Genomic DNA, 24105 nt, shown 5'->3' with positions numbered 1-24105 from the left:
AAAAAATTCTTACTGAAAATATCTGCGTATCAGTTCTCTGTACTTACCCAATTCTTATTGTAGTCTTTTCCTTTTTTGGATGCAGACAAATTGTTAAACCAAGAACCTTCCCAAATTAGAAGCACAAAATACCATTCAGATAAGTCAATTTACACTGTGTTCTGCTATGTAGGTTGGATTTTCTCACACTGAATAAAATCTATTGCTTACAGATGTGGGAAAATAGCTTGTACTTTTGAAACTCACTAGAAATGTAATTTATTTTGACTTAGGCTCAACCTGAACACTCTGGTATGTTAACTTTGTTTCTGACTTTTTTTCTCTTTTAAGGGAAAAACTTGAAAATTTGGTTTAACTGAAACTCTTGACCATTCAGCAGTTGTTAGAACTGTATAAACATAATCAAAGAGTTGATTGAATATTGTGATTCAGTGGGAAAATATTTTTATCTTGACCTCACACTTTAAAAGTTGGCTCAGAAAATTTTTTTTCTTATTTTACTAAGTGCATGTTCATCTTCTTTCTTTTATATCCAAAGCACATCTAATTCTTCACCCATTTTTGCTTCCTCCCCTCCCAACTCAAAGGACAGGGAGTCAGCACTTGACAGCAGGGCTAACCTTTCCTGTCTTTTGGGGGGTTGAGAGCATGGACTTTGTTATCAGTCCTGCTCCACAATTTATAATGTGTATAGCCTGGGCAAATTATTTAATCTTCCTGTCATAATTTCCTCATAAAGTAAACCGTTTACTCTAAGGACTTACTGAGATGCTTCTGTAAAGTGGGAAGGGCCATGACTGTCAGTGGCTGCCACAAAGTAAGCGTGTTGGTAGGTGTGCTCATGACAGTGTTCTTTTCTGTTTCCATTAGAAATTCATCCCTGCGCACACACTGTTTTTCTTCAAAATCTAAAGTCTCTCCTGTGAAGAAAAGGCTCTAGGATTTGTTTTCCCAAATGTTTATCTTACTTTTTATTTCATTCACTAAGAGGCTTTTTCACCCATATGGTTTACACCCACTGTCTCCCCTTATGACTTAACCCTTTTACTCTGTCAGTGTCTGTGTATTGTTTCTTTTCTTTTTTTTAAGTTTTTATTTATCCATTTGACACAGAGAGACACAGCAAGAGAGGGAACACAAGCAGGGGGAGTGGGAGAGGGAGAAGCAGGCTTCCCGAGGAGCAGGAAGCCCAATGCGGGGCTCCATCCCAGGACTCTGAGATCATGACCTAAGCCGAAGGCAGACGGCCAACAACTGAGTTATTGCTGTTACAACAAAATGTCACAAAACAGTGCCTTAAAGCAACATAAATGTATCCTCTTACAGTTCCGGAGTTCAGAAGTCTAAAACTCAGTTTCCATGCGTGTGTTCCTTCTGAAGACTCTAGGGATGAATTCTTTCCTTGCCTTTTTCATCTTCTAGAGACTGCCTGCATTCCTTGGCTTGTGGCCCTGCATCCCTGTGACTTCTAATGTCACATAATGCCTCTCACTCTGATCCCCTTGGCTTCCTCTTATAAGGATCCTTATGATGGCATTGGATCCATCAGAGTAATCTAGGATAATCTCCCCATCTCAGGACCCTTAACTTAATCACACATGCAAAGCCCCTTTGGCTGTGTAGGGTAACATAGTCACAGGTTTTGAGGCTTAGGGCATGGGCTCTACAGGGGGCTGTTATTCAGCCTGTCACAGTCTGTTTTCTGCCTGTCTTTTCTGGCCTTGTTACGGGAATATTGCTGACTATTACTTAATCCTTGGAAATCTCTTGCCTCTTGTCCTGTGTGACATTACTATCTCTCCTCCCAGGATATCCTGCCTCTGATGCTGCTTTTCTGACTCTTTTTCACTCAAATCTTTGTTTCATATACTTCCAGATTTAATGTCACAAAATACTTGTTAAATCATATAACTCCTCCATGCAAAAATTTCTAGTAGCTTCCCATTATTACTAAACTATTCCACTTTGTTAAATTAACTTCACACATTCCACAGGCTTTCAGTGGGCACTTGTTATATCCCAGGTACTCTGTTTTCTTTGATAAGGCTGCAGAGATTCATGGAATACCAACTGTCTTTAAGAAGCTAATGGCCTAATCAAAGAAACAGGCAAATAATTACAAAGCTATTAAAAATGTGAAAATTGAGTATGGAGGTGAAAATATACACACAGTATTATGGAAACCCTTGAGATAGCCCTCCAACCTAGCCTGAGGATGTTAAGGCAGGCCTCTTGGAGAAGCTAATACTTGAGCTGGTCTTTAGCAGAAAAAAATGCAAATGAAACATTGGGGAGAAAAGAACAAGGACAAGGGTCTAAGGCATGCAATGGCATTAACTGTTCAAGGGATGGCAGATTGATTGGTATTACTGAAATGAAAAGTCATAGGAAGGAGTAATTCAAAATAAAACTGGAGCTTGAAGGTGACTAAGAAGCCATGATGGGAGAGAAGTAAGAGGAGAGGGTAAACTGGATGAGAAACTGCCTTTTACTGGGTGGCATTATGAAAGCAAAGTGATTAGAGGACCTCATTAAGAAGGTCAGATAGTATAAACATCATATGATATGATATCACCTTCAAGATAGGTGAAGTTTCATCTCCTTTCGTTCTTTCTTTTTTTTTTTTTTCCTTTCGTTCTTTACTGGGGAGCCTAAGGGTTAAGAAGAGTCCCTATCACCAACGTGTGTCACTGGACAAGGGGAGCAGAAGTTAATGAATGAGAGGAAAGGAATAGAGTTAAGGGTGGACTATTATATAAGAATCTTGGATTTAAAAGAAAAGTATGAGAAAGAACATCCAGCAGGGAGAAATACATGGGCCAGGAGGATATTTATTAATATGAGATAGAAATAAGAATGTTTACAGGCTTTAGAACAGATGCTAAAAGAGAAAGAACATATGAAAATAACAGGACTGAGCAAATGATTATCTTACTAGATTGCTAGACAAAGAAATGAACCTGGGAGAAGCATGAAACATTCCCCCCACCCCCACCCCCCAAGCCTGGTGGAAAAGGAAGAAAAAGTTGCTCCACATATAATATAGGGAGCAAGAAGCTCAGGGAGATCATGCTTGAGGGCCTTGATTTTCTCAGGGAATTAGGAGGCAAGATCATTATTGAAATAGGTACTGGTGGTGGAGTAAAAGACTTAAGAAGAGGTGCAAAGATTTATTACAGCCACTGGGGAAAATGGGAAAGGAATTTGGCCAGGAATAGTGCTTGGCAGGGCTAAAGACCTGGCTGGGGTCTAAGACCATTGCTTTATGGTGGCACCAAATGCAGATCCCTATGATTATTCTGGCAGCACTCAGCACCCAGGTGTGGGTGCAGAGGTATGTTTGGGAATTGATAGCAATATTGAAAGCTTGCAGGCATTTTGGGAAAAAGACTAGGGTGTGAGAACATTGCAGGTATTAGAAAAGGAATAATGGATTATGAAGTCCAGGCTGAATGGAGACTGTAAAGGAGGTTATATGATAAGAAGGATCACTATGGAGTAGGAAAATAGGGAAGGGGAAAATGAGGTGAAGTTTTTTGTTTTTGTTTTTGTTTTTTAAAGCAGATATACCAGCAAGTAAGGGAATGAGGAAAGCTAGAGAGATAGAATGCTTGATCAGATAGTAAAATGTTGGAATTTACAATTTCACAGATGATTTGGCATGGCCAGGTGATGACAATGTCATAGATGTGACCATAGAAGTGGAAATATTCTCTGTATTGTCCAATATGGTAGCCATTTGCAACATGTGGCTATTGAGAACTTGAAATATGCTAGTGTGACTTAGTAACTGAATTTTAATGTTTATTAAATTGTCATTAATTTAACTGAAATTAAATACCCAAATGTAGCTATTAGCTACCATATTGAACAATGCAGTTCTACACTATCTTTCTGAGTGATCTATTTGTTGGAACTATCAACTAAATATGAAATTCCAGGCCAAAACACTGTTCTGAGATTTTGGCAAATCTATTGGGAACCTCTACCAGAGTGTGCCATAGTCACCTAAACCAAGTCAATTACTAGTTATTTTGCTTTGAGAACTGTTTCTTCTTCCTGTTTTTTTTAGCTCAATGAATAGCAACATCACTATTTCCAGCTAGTTACTCAGATATTATTCTTGACTTTTCTCTTACCCTCATTTTCAATTTCCAATTGTAAAACAATATCTAAATTTACCTTATAAATATTTCTTGAAAATATCCCTCCTCTTTATTTCCACTCACTTAGTTGAGAACCTCATCTCCTCTCCAGAACATAACTCAATAGGCAAACCTTGAATTATCCTTTTCTAGTTCACCTCCACATTGCTTCCAGAATTATTTTTGAGAGGGATCATCTATTCTTATATTTATTTATTAAAATAGTATTTTTTGGATTTATTATGTGCTAAAATCAATCTTAGTATTACAACAGTGATCAATATAGATATAACCTTTACTTTTACGGGCATTTGCAATTTAGAGGAAGCAAGAAGTGTGCATTCAAAAGATATGATTTGATTTATTTATAATTAAAACAAAAATGAATCAATGTTTTTGACTCTTCATTCTGCTGGTTTTGTGTATAACTTACTCTTCATCCTCGCTAGGGTTAAGAACTCTGCATCAGTCTATACAGGCTGCCCTGAGACATCCCCCATCTGTCTGCAGGTCTGGTTATTGCCTCTGTGATGTTTCCATGCAATTCTTGGGCTAGCTCTCCAACCCATACTCAACCCCTTCTCCTTCCCTAGGTCTAGAAGAATTTTTTGTTGTTTGTTCTGTGTTTAATGTATATATAATACAAATTAACAAAGATTAATGTCTCAAAATATGCTCAAATCATCTGTAATTATAGTAAATCATTTACTGTGGGAGTATTACCAGGGGAACCAAAAATAATTTAGAAGCCAGACTTCTAAGCCAGCTTCCAAGAGAATGTATTGTTTATCTGGATCCCATCCATCTTCTTTGCTTAAAATCTTTCAATGTCCAGTCATCATGGATGAATTCTACAGCTTTGGAGTTTAGCTCACAGGAGGCTTCAAAGTCTGTCCCCTTCTACTCCTTTCTGCATAAACACTGTGTGTCTTCCATGCTGAATTGTTTGTGGTTTTACCAAGGTCCCAGCTTGGCCATCTCTTCTTCTTGTTCTTTTCCTTCCCTTCCTTCATTACAGCTTCCCATATATATGTTTGTCAAACTGAATTATTGCCTTTCTTCTTTCAGACTATTCAAGTGACAAAAATTTTGTGTATGGAAAAGTGTTTTTATCATCTGGCTCATCGCAAAATTGTCCATTCCTGTATCAATTCAGTGATACTTAGGCTAAAGATTGTGTTTTTGTACACTCTGTTTAGCAGTGTATTTGGTTTGTAGTAGGCATTTGACAAGGTGTGAAGATTTAGTGTTAACTTAAAGAATATATTTATTTATTTATTTATTTATTTAAGATTTTATTTATCTATTTGACAGAGAGAGACACAGCGAGAGAGGGAACACAAGCAGGGGGAGTGGGAGAGGGAGAAGCAGGCTTCCCGAGGAGCAGGGAGCCCGATGCGGGCTCGAGCAAAAGGCAGACACTTAACGACTGAGCCACCTAGGCGCCCCAAGAATATTTTTATTTTTGAATAAATAAAAAATGTTTCTTTTTCCCTCTCATCATTTATTTGGTTTCATGGGCCTTCCCGATTAGGGACATGCTTATTTTTGTTTATTAAAGCAATATTATAACAAGTGGAGATGTTCTACAGATGAACAAAGAAGAAAAATCTATGAATAAAAAGTTTTATACCTAACAATTAGGAATTGAGGTTTGGAATTAGGAATTCCAGAGTTTCAAAGTAGAACAGTATTTATTTTAACCCAGACATCTGTAGGACTACAAAGAGGGCATTAGTTGGATATTGGTGTGGACTCTAACTCTGACTTGAATCATACAGTTGTTTGACTTGTATGATGAGCCATATCTAGAGGGGAATCAGGATAACAAGCCATCCATTCAACACTTCGACAAGACTGTCTTTCCTTATCTGTGCAGCAGGCTCTAGACTTTCTAGATCTGGTAACATTGAAGTTCAATTTTGTTCAAACCACTTCCTGTTGTAAAGCAGGATGAATAAATTAGATTGCTTTCCAGATCATCAATGATGATTTTATTTGGAGAAATTTTTACAAGTATAACCCCTCCAACTGAAAGAAACACCATCTGATTAGAAAACACCAGGTAACTAGATTATTCCTATGTTGCTTTGGAGAATTCCCTGGACTAATCTTTCATTCCACAGGCATGTGTCCAACAAATTTATGTGCTACACTTTAGAGTTTTTTAAGGTGCATACACACACACACACACACACACACACACACTTGTGTTAATTCTACTATATGTAAATATATATGTCTTAGTTTTACACACATACACACACACACACACACATAATTAACTGTATTCCCAGGATAATATACACTTCAAAGGTTGTCATTAATACAAGTTTATATGAATTCATATTTTATTTTATTTTATTTTATTTTTTTTTAAAGATTTTATTTATTTATTTGACAGAGAGAGACACAGTGAGAGAGGGGAACACAAGCAGGGGGAGTGGGAGAGGGAGAAGCAGGCTTCCCGCCGAGCAGGGAGCCCGATGCGGGGCTCGATCCCAGGCCCTGGGATCACGACCTGAGCCGAAGGCAGACGCTTAACGACTGAGCCACCCAGGCGCCCCTGAATTCATATTTTAAATAGTCCTCATAAAATTGCCATTTTCCTTCCAATTTTTGTCCACATTTTTCTTTTTTTTTCTTAATTGCACTACATGGGTGATTAAGAAATTGTACTAGGAGTAAGAGGCAGGTCAAGTCTAGCATTTTGCTGTTGTTCCTTTGTGCCTGCAATACTAGGAGTATCTTTTCAAGTCTCTTTCCCATGTAGAAGGCCTGTTTAGGTGAGAATAAGTAATGGTACCCATAAACCATTTACCTGCAGCCCATCTAAACGGTAATACATTTCAACACAAATGACTGATGGTCCTACTGTCACTCTTCCCTCAGGATGCCACTTCACATATGAACTGAGTGAAGGTGCAGGTGTTGATCCATATATAATTCTGGATTTTTAAAAAACTTTTTTTAATTAAAAAAACACAAGTTTTCAGGTATCTTTCCTGTTTTCACACATTTCAGGGTATACTCTTTGCAATTTTGAGACCATTTCTTTGCAAAATAACTTTGAAATTTGAAACATATTACCCAAATATTTCTAAGTCAATAGGAATTTCAAAAATGCAAGCATGCTTATAAGAGCGCTAGGACCCAAAGGAGATGGATTTAACTTAGGAGTTTTGAATCTTCTGCCTATCCTCAAAGAAATGTTCAGGTGCTTTACTGTCAATAGTGTATATTTTAAACCACAGGTATTTTATTTCAAATATAAAATTACTTTTTTTAGTGTTTTTTTTTAAAGATTTTATTTATTTGACAGAGAGTGCACAAGCAGGGCGAGCGGCAGGCAGAGGGAGAAGCAGGCTCACTGCTGAGCAAGGAACCCGATGCAGGGCTTGATCCCAGGACCCTGAGACCATGACTTGAGTTGAAGGCAGATGCTTAACTGCCTGAGCCACCCAGGTGCCCCACATTTTAGTGTTTAATATTCCTTTTCAAACTATGGTTCTCTCTGCCTCTCAACCCACTTTTCCCATTCCTTTTTGTTTGTTTGTTTTTAAGAGAGAGAGAGAGAGAGCACACGCATGAGCAGTGGGGAAGGGCAGAGGGAAAGGGAGGGAGAGAATCTTAATCGGGCTCCACACACAGGCAGAGCTGGAGGGGTTCTAAATCTCATGACCCTGAGATCATGACCCTAGCCCAAATCAAGAGTTGGTTGCTTATCTAACTGAGCCACCCAGGCACCCTGTCACTTCTCCCAATTCTGACTGCACTTCACCCTGATGATCGTGCCACCTTATGCCCTACCTCAAGAGTCATTCTATAGTGCCGAGATTTTCAATTGGGGCCAATTTTTACCCTTCAGGGATCATTTGGTAATGTCTGGAGATAATTTTGGTTGTCACTATGGGTAGGGAGTTTGGCATCTAGTTGGTAGAGGCCCAGAATGCTGGTAAACATCCTCAAATGCACAGGATAGTCCCCACAGCAAAGAATTTTCTGGTCCAAATGTCAAAAGTACCAAAGTTGAAAAACTGTAATGGGATAATTGCTGGTTTTGAGATTTGCAGAAGGGTAGAGACAGAGCAAGGTATCTATGAGAGAGGACTAAACATTTTACCTAGAGATGAGGGGGCTAATGCAGAGTGATCTAGACCAATGCTTCTCAAAGTTTAATGTGCACAGGGATTTTGTTAAAATGCAGATTTCCATTCAGTATGTCTAGATGGGTCCTAACATTCTGCATTTCTAACAAGCTCCTAAGTAACACTGATGTTTCTGGTTTGGGGCCTGCATTTCAAGTAACAAGGAGCTAGGTAATTCAGTCTATGGCTACTTAGGAAGATGTCTGAGAAAAAGGACTATAAGGGAGGAATAATTCCATTATGTCTCAATTAGAGATCTGGAATATCTGTAAGAACTATCTATCTATCCCAAGAATGTTAAGTTTCAAAAATAATAGTCTCTTCTTCCTACTTCCAGTTCCTACTCTACACAGTTTCAACTAGTCTAGTGACTTCTTTTGGCACTTGAATCCCTATTACTAAGTAACATTCTGATACTGTTACTTGCTGGGTTTTGGTTGGGGACACTTAATTGATTTCATACCACAGAAAATAGGATCAAACTCTTATGGCCCAGCTTTTCTCCTCCTCACATGCATATATTTTTCCCAACCCCATTCTCTGGAGGAGTCTCATCCTAATTTTTATTAGATTGGCATTCCCACCCTGTTATACTATAAATTATGAATATATAATTATAATTCATAGTTAAACTACTGATCATGATTACTTTTCTTGAACAAAAAATTTGTTTCATGAAATTATTGCTTATTTTTTCTTAGCTTAGTAATATCTGTACGGAATTAACATGCAAATTCTCTGATGAAGTCTGATTCACTTTTCTTATCTATAGGCACATGAGGCCTTTAATCTATTTCATCCTTTTTAAGAAGAGATTCTATCTGGAGCTCTTATTTTTCTGCTTCACAATTCTCCAGACCCCCTGAAAGTCTTTTATTCTAGATCTTCTTTCACGTCACCTGGGGCATCCCTGACCTCCCTCTGTACTTTTCCCCATCTCCTAATTCCATGTCTTCCTTTTCCTTGGCTAATTTCCTTGTATGATATAACATATTATCTAGTAACTTCCTGACTGAGGATCCATGGGAGGAAAATACTTTGAGCATTAGCATGCTCCAAAATGTCATTATTTTCCTCTTGCAACTGATGGATGGCTTGACAGGGTATAGCTTTTAGGGTTGAAAAATATTGAACTGTTGTTAGTGAAAGCATTGATCTATTATCTTCCAGATCCTGATGTTCTTATCAGGAGGTCCAAATCTGTGCTTTCATTTCCTAGGTCTTTCTGAGCTTTGGTGTCTCTTCTAGGCTTTCCCGACTGATGGTGTTTGGCATTTTTTGATAGGCTAGGCAGATCACTACTATTCCAATAGTTTCTCAACTTCCAACTGTTGCTCTCTTCTTCTATAGCGTTTGTCCTCATGCCTCTTCCATAAAGGTATGAATCAACAAGGACAAGATGGATTCAAGAAACACAGTCTAGAAACCATAAACATAAAAGAAATTTGAGATTTTCAGGAAGGAAAGGATCTGTCCTGAGCCTAGTCTGTGACTTTGGTGCAATAAGTCTGTCAAGTTCCCCGACAGGAGGTAAAGTAACATTCTTTAAATACCTGTATGCTGCATTCTTCATATATGTAATGTCATTTAATCTCTTTAATAATTTCAAGGTAAGATATGGGTGCACAGAGAGATTTATCAATTTGCTTAAGAAAGAAAGTGTCAGCAATTAGATGCAGATCCTTTCCCTGAAGGACTAGAATAAAAGATCCTCAGTATAAATAGAAAGGCAATGCCTAGAACACAAAGATGAAGTCCTAACTCTGCTGAGTCATGACTCACCAACATGTGTTCTAACCAGTGCAGCAGACATTTTTATACTTTTATCCATTGTTCCAACTGATGGAAAACTTTTTAAAACTAGGTATTTCTTTGTCCGGAGCTTCATAGACTAACTACATTTTTATTCTATGGATTTCTTGAACTAACACAGAATCTTTTTAAGAAAACTCCTCAATAAATGTTTACTTTTCTTTACTCTGGTGATAATTTTTTGTGGTACCAGTAGTGAGGAGGTTAGGGAATGTGTCCATTGGATAACATGTTATTACTTTCCCCTGCTCCCTCAAATGGTCCTAAATTCCCATTAGCTGCCATCAATCATGTAATTGATGTTTCTTGGAGGAAACTTTTATGAAGTAGGAAAAGAAAAATCACAAAATGTAAGATCATCAGAAGAGCAAGGCAGCTAAAAACCCATATCCTTATTTTGGAGTAAAGATGATGTTTGAGGAATACAGTAACAAAAATTCTTCATCATGGGTGGAGAAGTTTGGAGAAAGTGCATTCATTGTGTAAAGTAATTGAAACCAATAAACCGCGGGATGGGCCAACCATGGACTGTCATCAGACACTCATGGTCATGTGGTAAACACTTGTGGCTGGCTGAGATGTGTTTCTTTGCTGAGTGAGACACTCCAGGGTTTATGCCCAACGTATGATTCTTTCTTCCTTTCAGGTTTCTGTCCCACAATTTTCCAGTGATTCTACAAGGAGCAAAATTCATAAGCAAAAGTTTTGAGCTAAATACGTAACCATCAGTAAGTATTTAAGATGCATTTATTTTGTGTTGTTTTTATTTTCTTCATACCTGATATGTTAGGCAAAAAAACAGAAAAACAAAAACAAAACCTTAAAAATTCTATTTCCCCAAGTTCTTGATTGATAAGGTATTTATGATTTTGACTCTCAGTGTATTATTTGTCCAGGTATATTCCTATTTTCCTTCTTTTATTTTGCAATATTCACTAGGATGTTAGTATGGAAAATAAAATATGACTTATGTAGGTTATAAAGATAGATTACATGTGTAAAAAAAATTCTGACCTCAAATTAGGAAGATGAAAATTTCCTATAATTTATTTTTACAATAGTTACTGGAAACATTTGTATGAATTTTTTGAAAACCTCTCAAAAACATCACTAATTTATTCATGTTAGTAGAAAATTGGAAAAAAAATGGATTTTGGCAAAACCACATATAAGATACTATTGCCATCTCAACTCTTGTATGCTAAAATGGTGACAGAATCAAAAAGTATGAAGACTAAAAATAATATATATTAAGCAAGGAACTTCTTAAAGTTATAAAAATGAAATTAGAATCTTAATTTTAAACCAAAAAATGATGTTCTAGATTCCAGTTGCAGATGCAAGTGGTCACTTAACAATTTACCTTAGGCTGGTTGACTAACATCAGTGAAAACTTAAATGACTCAGAAACTATAGTGAAAATTCAAGTAAGGAGTTCTGGAGTGATAATGGGAGTCCCAGTGGACACTTTGAAAAATTTAGACCCTCCTTCAACTTTAATCTGCTCTGCTGTTAGGTTCTACTACTAAGATACTAATTTTTGAAAAAGAGGATGAGACTAGGAGTATGAGTAAATAGGTAAATGAGTAAAATACTGGAGAATCTTGGGCACCAAGAATAAACTACTTGATCACCAAAAATAGCAGTAAGAATATCCCCTTCGCAATTTGTAGTAGCATCAGTCATCATCTTGCCTAGAATCCTTAAGGGATTTTGTTTTATTTTGAAAAAAAAAAATTCAGTTATTACTAGTCCTCTTACAATGATATTTGTCTCATTAATATCCAATTTCATCTCTGCCACTCTTTCCTTGACTCTAAGAAGATGAAATAATGATAAATGCAATATTTTGAAAATATTGTAAATGGAAATAATATGAAATACATGAAGTACGAACAAGCACATAACTCAAGTGAACAGATATGAGCAAGTTCATACATGTGAGACACAAGGAAGTGGCAATTTCATCATAAGGATGCCTGGATGATAGCGATCATAAGCCAACTTTGGTTATAAGATGCATCCTGATTTCAGAGATGTTAAAATGTGAACAATATGTGCATATTAGAATTGATGAAATATGACAATTCTCTTTTCGTGTTGGGTTTACAGTTTGGCTTATCTATTGAAAATAACTTTTTTTATTTTAATGACTATTTTTTTACGGCTTTATTGAGCTATAGCTTACATAGCATGAAGTTTACCCATTTAAAGTGTATTGATTCAATATTTACAGACTTGTGCAACCATCACTGTAATGTAATTTTAGAAATATTAATCAGCCCTCAAAAAATCTTGTACCTCTTAGTCTCTCTCCCCATTCCCCTGACTCTCCTTCATCCATTTAATAAGGTTCTTATTTAAATATTTTAATTTATTTTGTACATATACACTTGTTACCTGTTAAGAACTATTTATTTACTTGTTATAGTCTAGTGTGCTTCATGGACACAGTCCCATTGGCTTTCAGAACTAGGTGTTTTGTGTGGGAAAGGAGGGACTCATCCTTCAGTGGGTGTCTTAAAAGTTGGAGCCCCAAATGTGGGGTCCAACCCTTTGCACCATAGGGAGAAGTTGGGAGTTTCTTCCCAATTGTATGGTGTTTTGCAGGTGGTGGGGTTTGTGTTAGGAGTGTGTCTCAGCCTTTCCTACCCATTCTGATGTGGGTGATGGTATTTTCTCATTCATCTGATATTTAGGAGCCACTTAGCCAGTTTCTGGATTTCTTTCAGAGGGAATGGCTCTGTGTATAGCTGTAGATTTGCTATGGGAGGAGGTACATTCAGGAAGCTTTCATGTTACCATCTTGGATTGGAACTGCCTCTTTGATTTTTTTGAAGTCTAGGTATTTATTTTGGTTTGGAGTGTTGAAAAATAAAGATCTGGTAAAGCTTTTTATAAGGGCTTGGAAGGCATGATGTTGTTTCAAAAATGAATATGTCAGTAGTATGTAGGATGCATTAAGGAGGATGAATATAGGATCAGAAGATTTGTCTTGATATTATTGTAGTGGCGTGAATTACTAAGGATCTGAAAAAAAAGTAGTAGCAATGAAATAATGAAGCTGAATATCAAGAAAAGTGAAGTTATTGGCTATCCTAGCGTTGAAAATTATGGTAATGGCCTTTTAATTGATGTTTATTTCCAAGTATCTCTACTATTTCACTCATCTCTCTTAGGCTATAATAGTCTAATTTCACTTAGGACAAACAAAAAGCCAAGTTAATATTTCTGAAAGCCTGGTATATATAAGAGAATATGTCCAGCATTTCATGTATAGTTGTTACCCAAAACTGCGTTTGTCTCCTGATGGGTGCTGAGTCAAAAGACACAATCAAAGAAGCTGAAGAATAGGAAAAGGAACGGTTTTACTTGCAACAAGTAAAAGAGAACACTGGATCTTTCCCAAAGCAGTGTCTCTCTCCCTGAACAACAAAATTGAGGAATTTTTAAGCTAAGGGTGCACACATATTCATGAAGGGGCTTGTGCAAAGGGGAATACTGCATAAAATTGGGGCAAAAGTCATCTTAAGGTGACTGAATCCAGGTCAAAGTCTTGGGGGTTGGCAAGGGTCAGCATCATCAATTCTCTGGCTCCAGTTGGTCCAGTATCTGAGTGCTCAAAGGGGTTTAGATCCTGTAAAGATAATTTAGGAGTGTGCTTCAGGTCATCTTCACTTTTGAATATGATTATATGTGGTTTGGAGTGTTGGGGTTCAGAGCTGACAGTCAAGAAAGAATTCTTGAGACATCTTTGGTACAAAAAAGGTGATTTTGTTAAAGCACAGGGACAGGACCTGAGGGCAGAAAGAGCTACACTGGGGTTATAAGGAGTAACTAATTATTAAGATTTTCTATCCTGTACAAACGTAGTGATCCAAAGGGGCACCACACCCCAATGTTTATAGCAGCAATATCCACATTTGCCAAACTGTAGAAAGAGCCCAAATGTCCATCGATGGATGAATACACACACACACACATATATATTCCATTCCATACACACAATGGAATATTACTCAGCCATCAAAAAATGAAATCTTACCATTTGCAACGACATGGATGGAACTAGAGGGTATTATGCTAAGTCAAATAAGTCAGTCAGAGAAAGACAATTATCACATGATTTCACTCATATGTGGAATTTAAGAAATAAAACAAGATCGTAGGGGAAGGAAGGGAAAAATAAAATAAGACAAAATCAGAGAGGGAGATAAACCATAAGAGACTCTTAACTATAGGAAACAAACAGGGTTGCTGGAGGGAGGTGGGTGGGGGGATGGGGTAACGGGGTGATGGGCATTAAGGAGGGCATGTGACGTAATAAGCACTGGGTGTTATATGCAACTGATGAATCACTGTACTCTACCTCTGAAACTAATAATACGCTATATGTAAAAAAAAAAAAAAAAAAAGATTTTCTATCTATGGAGGGGAGGGTGATATTGAGTGTATAGGTTTCTAGAGACTGCTTTTTTCTTGTGAATCATTAAGACAGTTGCAAACTGAGACTCGTGTACTGCATGACTATTATTTCTCTCTGCTAACCATTTGTTTGTCCCTTTCCTTTGTTCTAGGATGGCCAGCAGTGCCTGAGGAATGTCACATATATCCCACCTTGCGGATTGGGGGATATGGTGGGGTGTTAGCTTGTGCTTTGCCCTCAGCTTGCCTTCTCCTCTCTCATCAATTAGGCTATCTCCTGGCCTGATAGTGGCTGATTGTTCTTACATTCTTTCACAAGATGGCTGGGGGCTAAAATGACTTTTCTTATGTCAGGAAAGCTACGTCTTTCTGTCTTTATCTGGAGAGTACTAACTCTTTCTGCTTATACAGTGTCTGATTTAATGCTTACAACAGTCCTGAGATAGATGGTGTGGTGCCCAACTGCAGTGTCTCTTGATCAGATGGGGGTCTCCATATGTGGGGTGACTATCATGTGGAAGACCACAATGCAGGAGGTGAAAGAATTCACCTGAGGCAGATAGGAGATAGAAGTTTCTCGACTACTCCAAAGGGGAGCTGTAGGCAGGACAGCAGAGGAGAGGTTGTCTGCAAGGAGGCAATGGGTGGGGACTGTGTTTAAGGGGAAAGATGAGGAGGTATGGCGACAGAATGGAATTCTCCCTTTTTTGGTAACTGTCCCTGGTTGTAAGTAACCCACTGGTCAGTTAGGGCCTATGGATATTTTGAAGTGGGTTGCCTGATGGGCCTGTCTATATTCCATTGCTCAAGACTGTTTGCCTAAAAGCAGCCTCTACAGATGACATATCTCAAATCAAAGATGAATCCCATAGAAGATTATCAAGATTAAGGAAATGGAGAAATAGACATGGATCCAGAATTGAAACCAGGTAGTCAGGTTTTAATGTCCAATTCATTTCATTATTCCATGAGGCTTTTTAAAAAAAACTATTTTTTAACATAATTTCTTTTCAACAATCTAACCATACTGAGATAGGGAAACTGAAGGACTCCATAAAAATCTGCTTTTTTTTCTCCTTTCTGCTTCTATTCTTGCTAGGACTTGCACCCCCCACTTTACACATGTTTCATAATGCACAGAGTATATGTCCTCCTTGTAAGTGACAAGAAGTTAATGATTTCTTTAGAATAGATAACATCTAAGGAAGGATCCAGTGAGAATGACTAGACAAAACCAGTCATATGCTCATTCCAAATCACTGGAGCTAGACATCTCGATGCCAAGACCCCCAGGCTCCGAGGAATAATTGATTTATGAAAGACACCTGGGCACTCATCTTTGTTCTAAACAGTTCCTGGATGCCTGAGAGGACACATACATCAGACCACAATCCTCAATAAAAACCCCAGACATCAAGCAAAGACGATACTCTCTCTCCTTTCCTTTCTGAGTCTCCCAGACACTCTGTATCTTCGCACTCTTTATACCTTCAATAAACTGTGCTCCCACCTCCTGCTGGCTTGCATTTGATTTCTATCCTGCATGTAGCCAGGAAGGCTCTTGGCTGGACCTGTGGGAACCCTGTCTGGGTCCTCTGACCCAGCCTGCCTACATCAGTATGATCCAGCAATTCCACTCCTGGGTATTTATCTGAAGGAAACAAAAACACTAACTTAAAAAGACCTGCAACTCTTATGTTCATTGCATCATTATTTACAACAGTCAAGACATGGAAGCAACCCTAAGTGTCCATTGATGGATGAATAGATACAGAAAATGTGATATAAATAAATACACACACACACACACACACACACACAAATCACACTATGGAATATTATTTGGTTATAAATAGAAGGAAATCCTGCCATTTTTGACAATATGGGTGGACCTTGAGGGAATCATGCTTTGTGAAATAAGCCAGACAAAGAAAAATACCTTATGATCTCACTTATATATGGTATTAAAAAAAAAAAGAACTTACAGATACAAAGAACCAGACTGTAGATTGGTAGTTGCCAAAGGAGGAGTTTAGGGGGTGGGTGAAATGGGTGAAAGGGGTCAAAAGATTTAACTTCTATTATAAAATAAATAAATCATGGGGATATAATATATAACATGGTAACTATAGTTAATAAAACTCCATTGCATATTTGAAAGTTGCTAATTTAAAGTTCCCATTACAAGGAAAAAATTTTAAATATATATGGTGATAGATGTTAAATAGACTTATTGTGGTGATCATTTTGCAATATATACAAATATTGAATCATTATGTTGTATGTACACCTAAAACTAATATAATGTTATATGGCAAGGATACCTCAATTAAAAAAAAAAGAATAAAAACCTAAAATGCATTCACTATTTGGCCAAATTATACTGTTGTAGATAAGCTATAACCATGGCCCTTACCAAATTACTCTCTAATCTACATGGTTTTCTACCTTTGGGTATTTATGGCAGCCCTCATAGGTGTAAGAACACCTATCACACAGATGTTAGAGCATTTCATACCTGAGAAGTTCCACTTCTTTCACAGAGGTGTAGGTCGACCTTGTCCTGGAGATTGGTTTTAGAATGTTTTGTGGTTGCTTTTTTGTTTTTGTTTCTGTTTTTGATGTGAACAGAGCCAATTGCCTAAGATATTAAGCTTTGTTCATTATTAAACAAAAGCTGGAACTCAGGTCTCTTCACTCAAACTTTATATAGGAGATGTCATTTCTCCCTTTAGCTCTGTTCTTTCCTCATGAGGGAATATCTTCTTTTTTTCTGAGTACATTTTTCATATAATCCGTTCTGATAATGGTAACCAAATTGCTCTTTCTCATTCTCGCCTATTCTAGCTGATGCTGATGAATTTAGCATTTAACTATGAACTCTCTCTTATATTTAGATTTTCATATTTTCTTATTTCCTACCTAGACTGTCATACACTTTTTTTTTAGATTTTATTTATTTATTTGACAGAGAGAGACCCACAGCGAGAGAGGGAACACAAGGAAGGGGAGTGGGAGAGGGAGAAGCAGGCTTCCCACGGAGCAGGGAGCCCAATGTGGGGCTTGATCTCAGGACCCTGGAATCGTGACCTGAGCCAAAGGCAGATGCTTAACGACTGCTCACCCAGGCGCACTTGTCATACACTTTAACATTTTATCAGAGTTTCATGCTTTTTGACATATATATATATATATACTCCAATCAAGACAATGTATACACTACAAATCAAGATAATATTTAACACCCTGAAAAATTTCCTGTGCTCTTATTTAGTTCATTCCCCCCCACATCCATTTACAGGCAAGCACTAATCTGCTTTTTGTCACTGTAAATTAGTTTGCATTCTTTTTTTTTTTTTTAAAGATTATTTATTTATTTATTTGAGAGAGAGAATGAGAGAGAGCAAGCACATGAGAGGGGGGAGGGGCAGAGGGAGAAGCAGACTCCCTGCCGAGCAGGGAGCCCGATGCGGGACTCGATCCAGGGACTCCAGGATCATGACCTGAGCCGAAGGCAGTCGCTTAACCAACTGAGCCACCCAGGCGCCCAAATTAGTTTGCATTCTTAACAAGATGATATAAGTATATAAATATATATTAGTGAAGTGTCTGTTCAAATCTTTTGCCTATTTGTTTATTGGATTGTTTATTTTCTTATTGAGTTTGAAACTTCTTTATATATTCTAACTGCAAGTCCTTGATGATAAATGTGTTTTGCAAACATTTCTTGGAAGTTTGTGGTTTTTGTTTTCAATCTCTTTCAAAGATAAGAACTTTTTAATTTTGATAAGGTTCAATTTACTATTATTTTTCCTTTTATTAATCATACTTTTTGTTTTTTATACATATATATCATAATTTTTCTCTCATGTTTTCTTCTGGCAATGGGTCCAGTCTTATTTATTTAAAAGATTATTATTTTTCTATTGAAATAACTTTGCACTTTTGTCAAAAGTCAGTTGTCTATATTTATGTTATTGAGTGACTATTCACTTCAGTTTGACCTTCTTGATGATTTCATATGTCTATCACTATGAAGTATCCCCTCTTATCACTGATATTTTTTATTCCAGTATTTTCTTTATTTTATATATATTAATACAGCCACTGCAGCTTTCTTCTTGTTAGCATTTGCATCTTGTAACTGATTGTATCCCTGTATTTTAAGCTAGTTCTGTGTGCATATACACAGAACTAGGGTTCATATTTATATTACACTTGGGAGTTTATTTTTATATCACAGTTATAGAGACAACACATACTTGGATCTTGCTTTTATATCACTGCGGACATTCTAGGATTTATAATCATCTTTAACTTATCACTGATACCTCTATATGAGAGTATATTAATTACACTTGAATTAGAAAAAAAAGTATACATGCACATTGTAAGAACCTTTTAATAGTATACTTCTTTCATCCTCTCATCCTTTGTTATTATTATGTATTTTAGTTCTTCATATCTTGTGAGCAACAAAATACCATTTTTTTTCATTAAGCCATCAGTTATATTTAAAAAAATTTTTTAAATGAGAAAATAAGTCTATAATACTTATACATTTATTAATCATTTTTAGCACCTTTAATTTTTTTTTTTTAATCTAGGTCCAAGTTTCTGTCAGGAGTCATTTTCTGTTTGCCTGTAAAACTGTTTTTATGATTTACTGTAGTATAAGTGTTTTGGCAACAAATATCCTAGCTTTCATTAGTCTGAAAAATCTCTGTTTTTATTTTTCAGGAATATTTGTTTAGCTACCCAATTCTAGTTTTCAGTTTTCTTTTTTTCTTCTGGCTTCCATAATTTCTAATAGAAATTCTATAGTGATTCTTAATTCTAATTACTCTTTGAAATAGTATGATTTTTATTCTTCTGGTTTTAGGAATCCATTATTACCACTGGTTTCCAGCAGTTTGATTGTGGTACGTCCTTGTAGAGAGCAAAATGGAGTCTCTCACGTCAAGCAGGAGCCTGTGTCCAGCGATGACGCGAGCAGTTCAGGAACCGCAGCTAGGAGATACCGTCAGGACCAACGTCCGCGCACACCCCACAGAACTGATAATGAGCAGAACCAGAGGAGGTCTGCAGGGACCCAAAACTGATTACATCCCTTTAAAAAAGAAAAGGATTTTGGCAGCAAACTGTCAGACTCTTCAGACCTGACCCCTCTATGTCTGACCACTTAAAAAAGGCAACTGGCACCGAAGGCTCTGCCCGGTGGATCTCTGAACAGAACCGAGATCCTGCACAGCGTGAACGTCAGAAGCAGCAAGTACCGAGCACCGACCCGGACCAGATCGAGGCCTTATCTCAACTACACGCCCACAGACTGACTTTGTGTTTGGTTCCTTAACTTCCTACACCCTCTGTTACCTTGTTTGTTGTGTGGCTTGTCTTCTGTCCCACTGTGTGCTGTGTAAGAAGCCAAGTTTAAACACATGGTGAAATGTCATTGAGTCTGGAATCCTGAACCTGCTTTATCATTGTGATTTAACTTTGCTTTATTCAAGCTGACATTGTGGAAAGACACAACTCGTGTGTGTGCCTTCCTAGTGTGCTCATGACAGTCCTGGTGTGAATAATATTGTGTATTATGCTTGAGGTTCATTGAGCTTTGTTGGATCTGTGGGTTTATAGTTTTCAAAATATTTAGAAAATTACTGTTATTATTATTTATTCAAACATTTTTCTGTCCTCTCCCCCACACTGACACATACTCAAATCTTCTGAGATGAGTTACGTGAATGTTAGATTGCTTGATACTTTCCAGCTGGTCACTGAGGCTCTGTCCATTTTTTTTTTCTCCCTGTTTCAATTTTGTTAATTTCTGTTGTTATGTATTAAAATTCACTAATCTTTTCTTTCTTCTGCATTGTCTAATCTACTCTTTATTCCATCCTGGAGTTCCCTATTATTGACATTTGGTTTTTATCCTTTCATTTTTGAATATTTTCCATTTCGTTCCTCATGTTTAATTTTTCTTTTAAATCCTCAAATAAATTTTGCTAAGCCTTTGCTTTTACTTTGGGATCTGGTTCTATTGACTGTTTTTTTGGTAACAAGTTGCCTTTTCCTGCTTCTTCCTATATCTAACAATTTTTGATTTGGCGCTGTGTAGTTTGTTTGGCATATAGCTCCTTAGTTATAATTTTCCTGATTATCTTTATGACTGGCAGAAAAACCATGTCAATATTTTTATTTTAAAATTATACCTTTGCGGGGCGCCTGGGTGGCTGTTGTTAAGTGTCTGCCTTCCACTCAGGTCATGATCCCAGGGTCCTGGGATCGAGCCCCGCATTGGGCTCCCTGCTCAGCGGGAAGCCTGCTTCTCCCTCTCCCACTCCCCCTGCTTGTGTTCCCTCTCTCGCTGTCTCTCTCTCTGTCAAATAAATAAATAAAATCTATAAAAAAATAAATAAAATTATACCTTTGCCTAACAATCATTTATTTGGCATATACAATATGTAAGACATTAAGCTAGAATCAGCCAGTCCTTTGTGGAGTCCCTCATTACTACTTACTATACGTACCTAAGCTGTTGGTAGTCTTGGTGAATACATTCCAAGAAAATATGGAGAACATATTGACATGGATTTATAGCAAAACAGAATATACTCCAATAATACACTTTCTTAAAGGAAATGCTTTTTAAGCTTTCAAGTAATATAGCAGGTAGAGAGCTATAGGATAGATTATGCCTATAGAAAATGTTTACTATTTAATATTTCTGTACAATGGATTTTTATATTTCTTGCAAATTTGTTCTTGTTTATTTGTTTTCAAACAAGCAAAATACTCTTGCTTATTCAGAAAATGCTTATTAAACAATGGTATACATCTACTTTTTAATAGTAGAAATATAAATTATCTTGCTTATAAAAATGTGTTGGGAAAAATGTTTTGGGGAATTATAGATTGCTAAAGAAAAATTAGAAGTCGAACGTTTCCAAATCATTTGAGGGAACATAAAGCTACCCTATGACCACATATTTAGGCCGTATTTGTTTGTTATTGTTGTGTTGTAAGGGTTGGGGTTGGAGGAGGCAAATTATTATGTCCCTTTTTTTCAGGTTTCAAATAAATTGAGAATGGACCATAAAGTCAGATAGGGATAAGAATACAGCTTTAGCAACGGTAAGGCTTGATTGGAGAATATGGCTTGGACCAGTAATGAAAATTGGTGCATACTATGGCCCATCCTGCCATAGACAGTAGAGAGCTAGAGAGTTTCTAGTGGCACTGCAGGGTGGGGAAGCCCTGCAACTGTGAGCTAATCAAATGTAGGAGAGTGGTGAGGAGGGGATGGCAAGGTTCTTGTGGAACCCAGGGGTTAGTCATATAAATGGCATTCATTTCCCAGTCTTATGTCATATTTCTTTTGTGGGAAGAAATGAATAACTTGTGGGGGAGATAAAAGCTTCTTCCCCAAAACTTCATTAAGACAGTGGAAGACAGGGGAGTGGAAGGGAATATTTCTCCTTCCAATGGCCATTTTGTTAAAGCAAATAGGCAGACTTTAGATTCTGCTGGTTTTCTGCCCATCACAATGTGTTGTGATCTATAGAGAAAGATAAATGACTATTCACAAAAGTATAGTGAAATTGTCCTGGACAACTCAAGTTAGTAACTTAGACTTTAATGTTTAAATGCTTGAATATTTCATGTGGTTTGAGTTTTCTAAAAGGAATTAAATTATCAGGATAATTGCTTGGTTATTTGCTGTATTACCCTAAGTTATGAAAATAAATAAGGGTAGAATTTTTTCTACATTGCTTATAATTAAGACTTATTACTAATTGTAAAATTAGTCACTTCATTATTTTAATATATTTATACTCAAATTTTATACTTAATTATATATTAAATTATGTACTATATTTATTATATTATTACTTGTTTTATTATTAGCCTATGGGAAATGAAATAGATATTATTCATCTGAAACCTATTCTACAGTGAAATTTACATATTTACACAACTGAGGTAACAGCTGAAGATTAAAAAAACAATTAATTGATGTAGCTTGGAGATTGAGGGTCACGTTCCTTAAGAGATAACATGAACTATTCAGAGTTCAGAAGACTATAGATCGAAGCCTTAAAATAACATTGAAACCCATATTTATAATTACAGAAAGATAAGAGGAGCGTCATAAGTGTAGCAAAGATATAAATCTCTCAATCAGATCTTTTTTCCTTTAACATGGGTCTGGAGATCTATATATATATGTATATGAAAAATTTTTTTCTTCAATCTCTCAGCCTTTAGTTTAAATGTTGCTAAATTACCACCCTGCCCAGATTTCTGCCTCAATAAATAAACTTATCAAAAAATCTCTTCTCTTTGGAAAAATTTTTCCAATAAGGTAATTAATTAGAGGCTCTCTGGATCTGATATATGCCAATATTTACTAGTCTACTTTGAAACCATGAATCATATATATGGCTAATGGAAAAGGACTTTAGTATGGATGATAGTTTCCATTCAATGATTTTAATTATAATTACATCATGACTACAAACGTAATTATAATTTCCTACCTTACAGTATAGACATTATCTTCAAGATTAACCTCTCCAAAGTTTCTTCAATCATCTCAAAACTCCATGGACATTTCTTCATTATGTCATCTTAACAGTACAGTCAGCATTTGTATATTGTTTTGATCTTTCTTAACATACACAAAGCTGGAAAAATCATATCCATGTGACTTTCTTTCCCCAGCTAGATGGACACATGAGAGCAGAGGTTCCTTTTTCTCCCTGTTTTGGATCACTTCTAACAATCTAGTCTGGAAATAGAAATTAGTGTGATGAAGTTGCTTTGTCACGTTAGATACCAACCTAAATCTGTGGGCAGATTTATTTGGCATATTGTGGGTTTCCATTTGGTAAGCATTCTTAGGGTATATCCAAAGTTTGAATATATCAAATGCTTTTGGCAAGTACATATTCCTCATACTTAATATAGAGTCATGGTTTGCAAATCACTATGCTAGGCATTAGGGAGTAGTAAATAAAGATTAATATAAAGATGGTGCTGTCTGCCTTCAAGGTGAGATGAACTGAAAAGGGGTTTGGGGTAAAGTAGAGCATATAGACTGAGAAGCAGGCAGTGAGAAGCAGGCAGCTTAACTTTTCAAGGGAAACAGCAGTGGTAACTTGTGTAAACCACTACCTCTCATAATGGTAAAAGAAAGTGAGTATATTTGGAATTATGACTTTGAGTTGAATACATACAAAACCACACAATTATAGAGAAGTTTACCATCTTTATTTTACTATATCATTATGAGTAAGAAGGGATCTGTGACATCTTGAAAAGAGTCAGTTATTTATTCATTAGTTTATTAATGCATATACTTACCTAATTGTCATCTATTCATTATGCCAAAATTTATTGAGCATCTACTACCTGCTATGTTCGCTTCTAGGTGTTAGGGATACAAAGCAAATTAATATATCATGTTTACTGTCATATGTGGTTTCACAATCTACTTGGGAGAGATTCATAATCTCCCTTGAATAAGAACAAGGCCAGTCTTTGCACTGGAGGACCAGCAATGGTCTAGGCCA

General features: G+C 36.7%; 1 long non-coding RNA gene across 1 annotated transcript in view; it reads left to right on the top strand.

Moving 5' to 3' along the window:
* LOC118521610 (uncharacterized) overlaps positions 1–22290 on the top strand; it is a 476460-nt gene extending 454170 nt beyond the window's left edge. Inside the window, exons 8-10 of the long non-coding RNA XR_013447011.1 lie at positions 10752–10833; positions 14683–15459; positions 19413–22290. This is a non-coding gene — a long non-coding RNA (uncharacterized LOC118521610). The remainder of the gene's footprint in view (positions 1–10751; positions 10834–14682; positions 15460–19412) is intronic.
* Positions 22291–24105: the final 1815 nt, after the last annotated feature.

Source organism: Halichoerus grypus, chromosome 4 (assembly GCF_964656455.1).
Source record: "Halichoerus grypus chromosome 4, mHalGry1.hap1.1, whole genome shotgun sequence".
In the NCBI taxonomy this organism is placed as follows: domain Eukaryota; kingdom Metazoa; phylum Chordata; class Mammalia; order Carnivora; family Phocidae; genus Halichoerus; species Halichoerus grypus.
The sequence above is the reverse complement of the archived record's forward strand: the minus strand, read 5'-3'. Positions and strand labels throughout refer to the sequence as shown.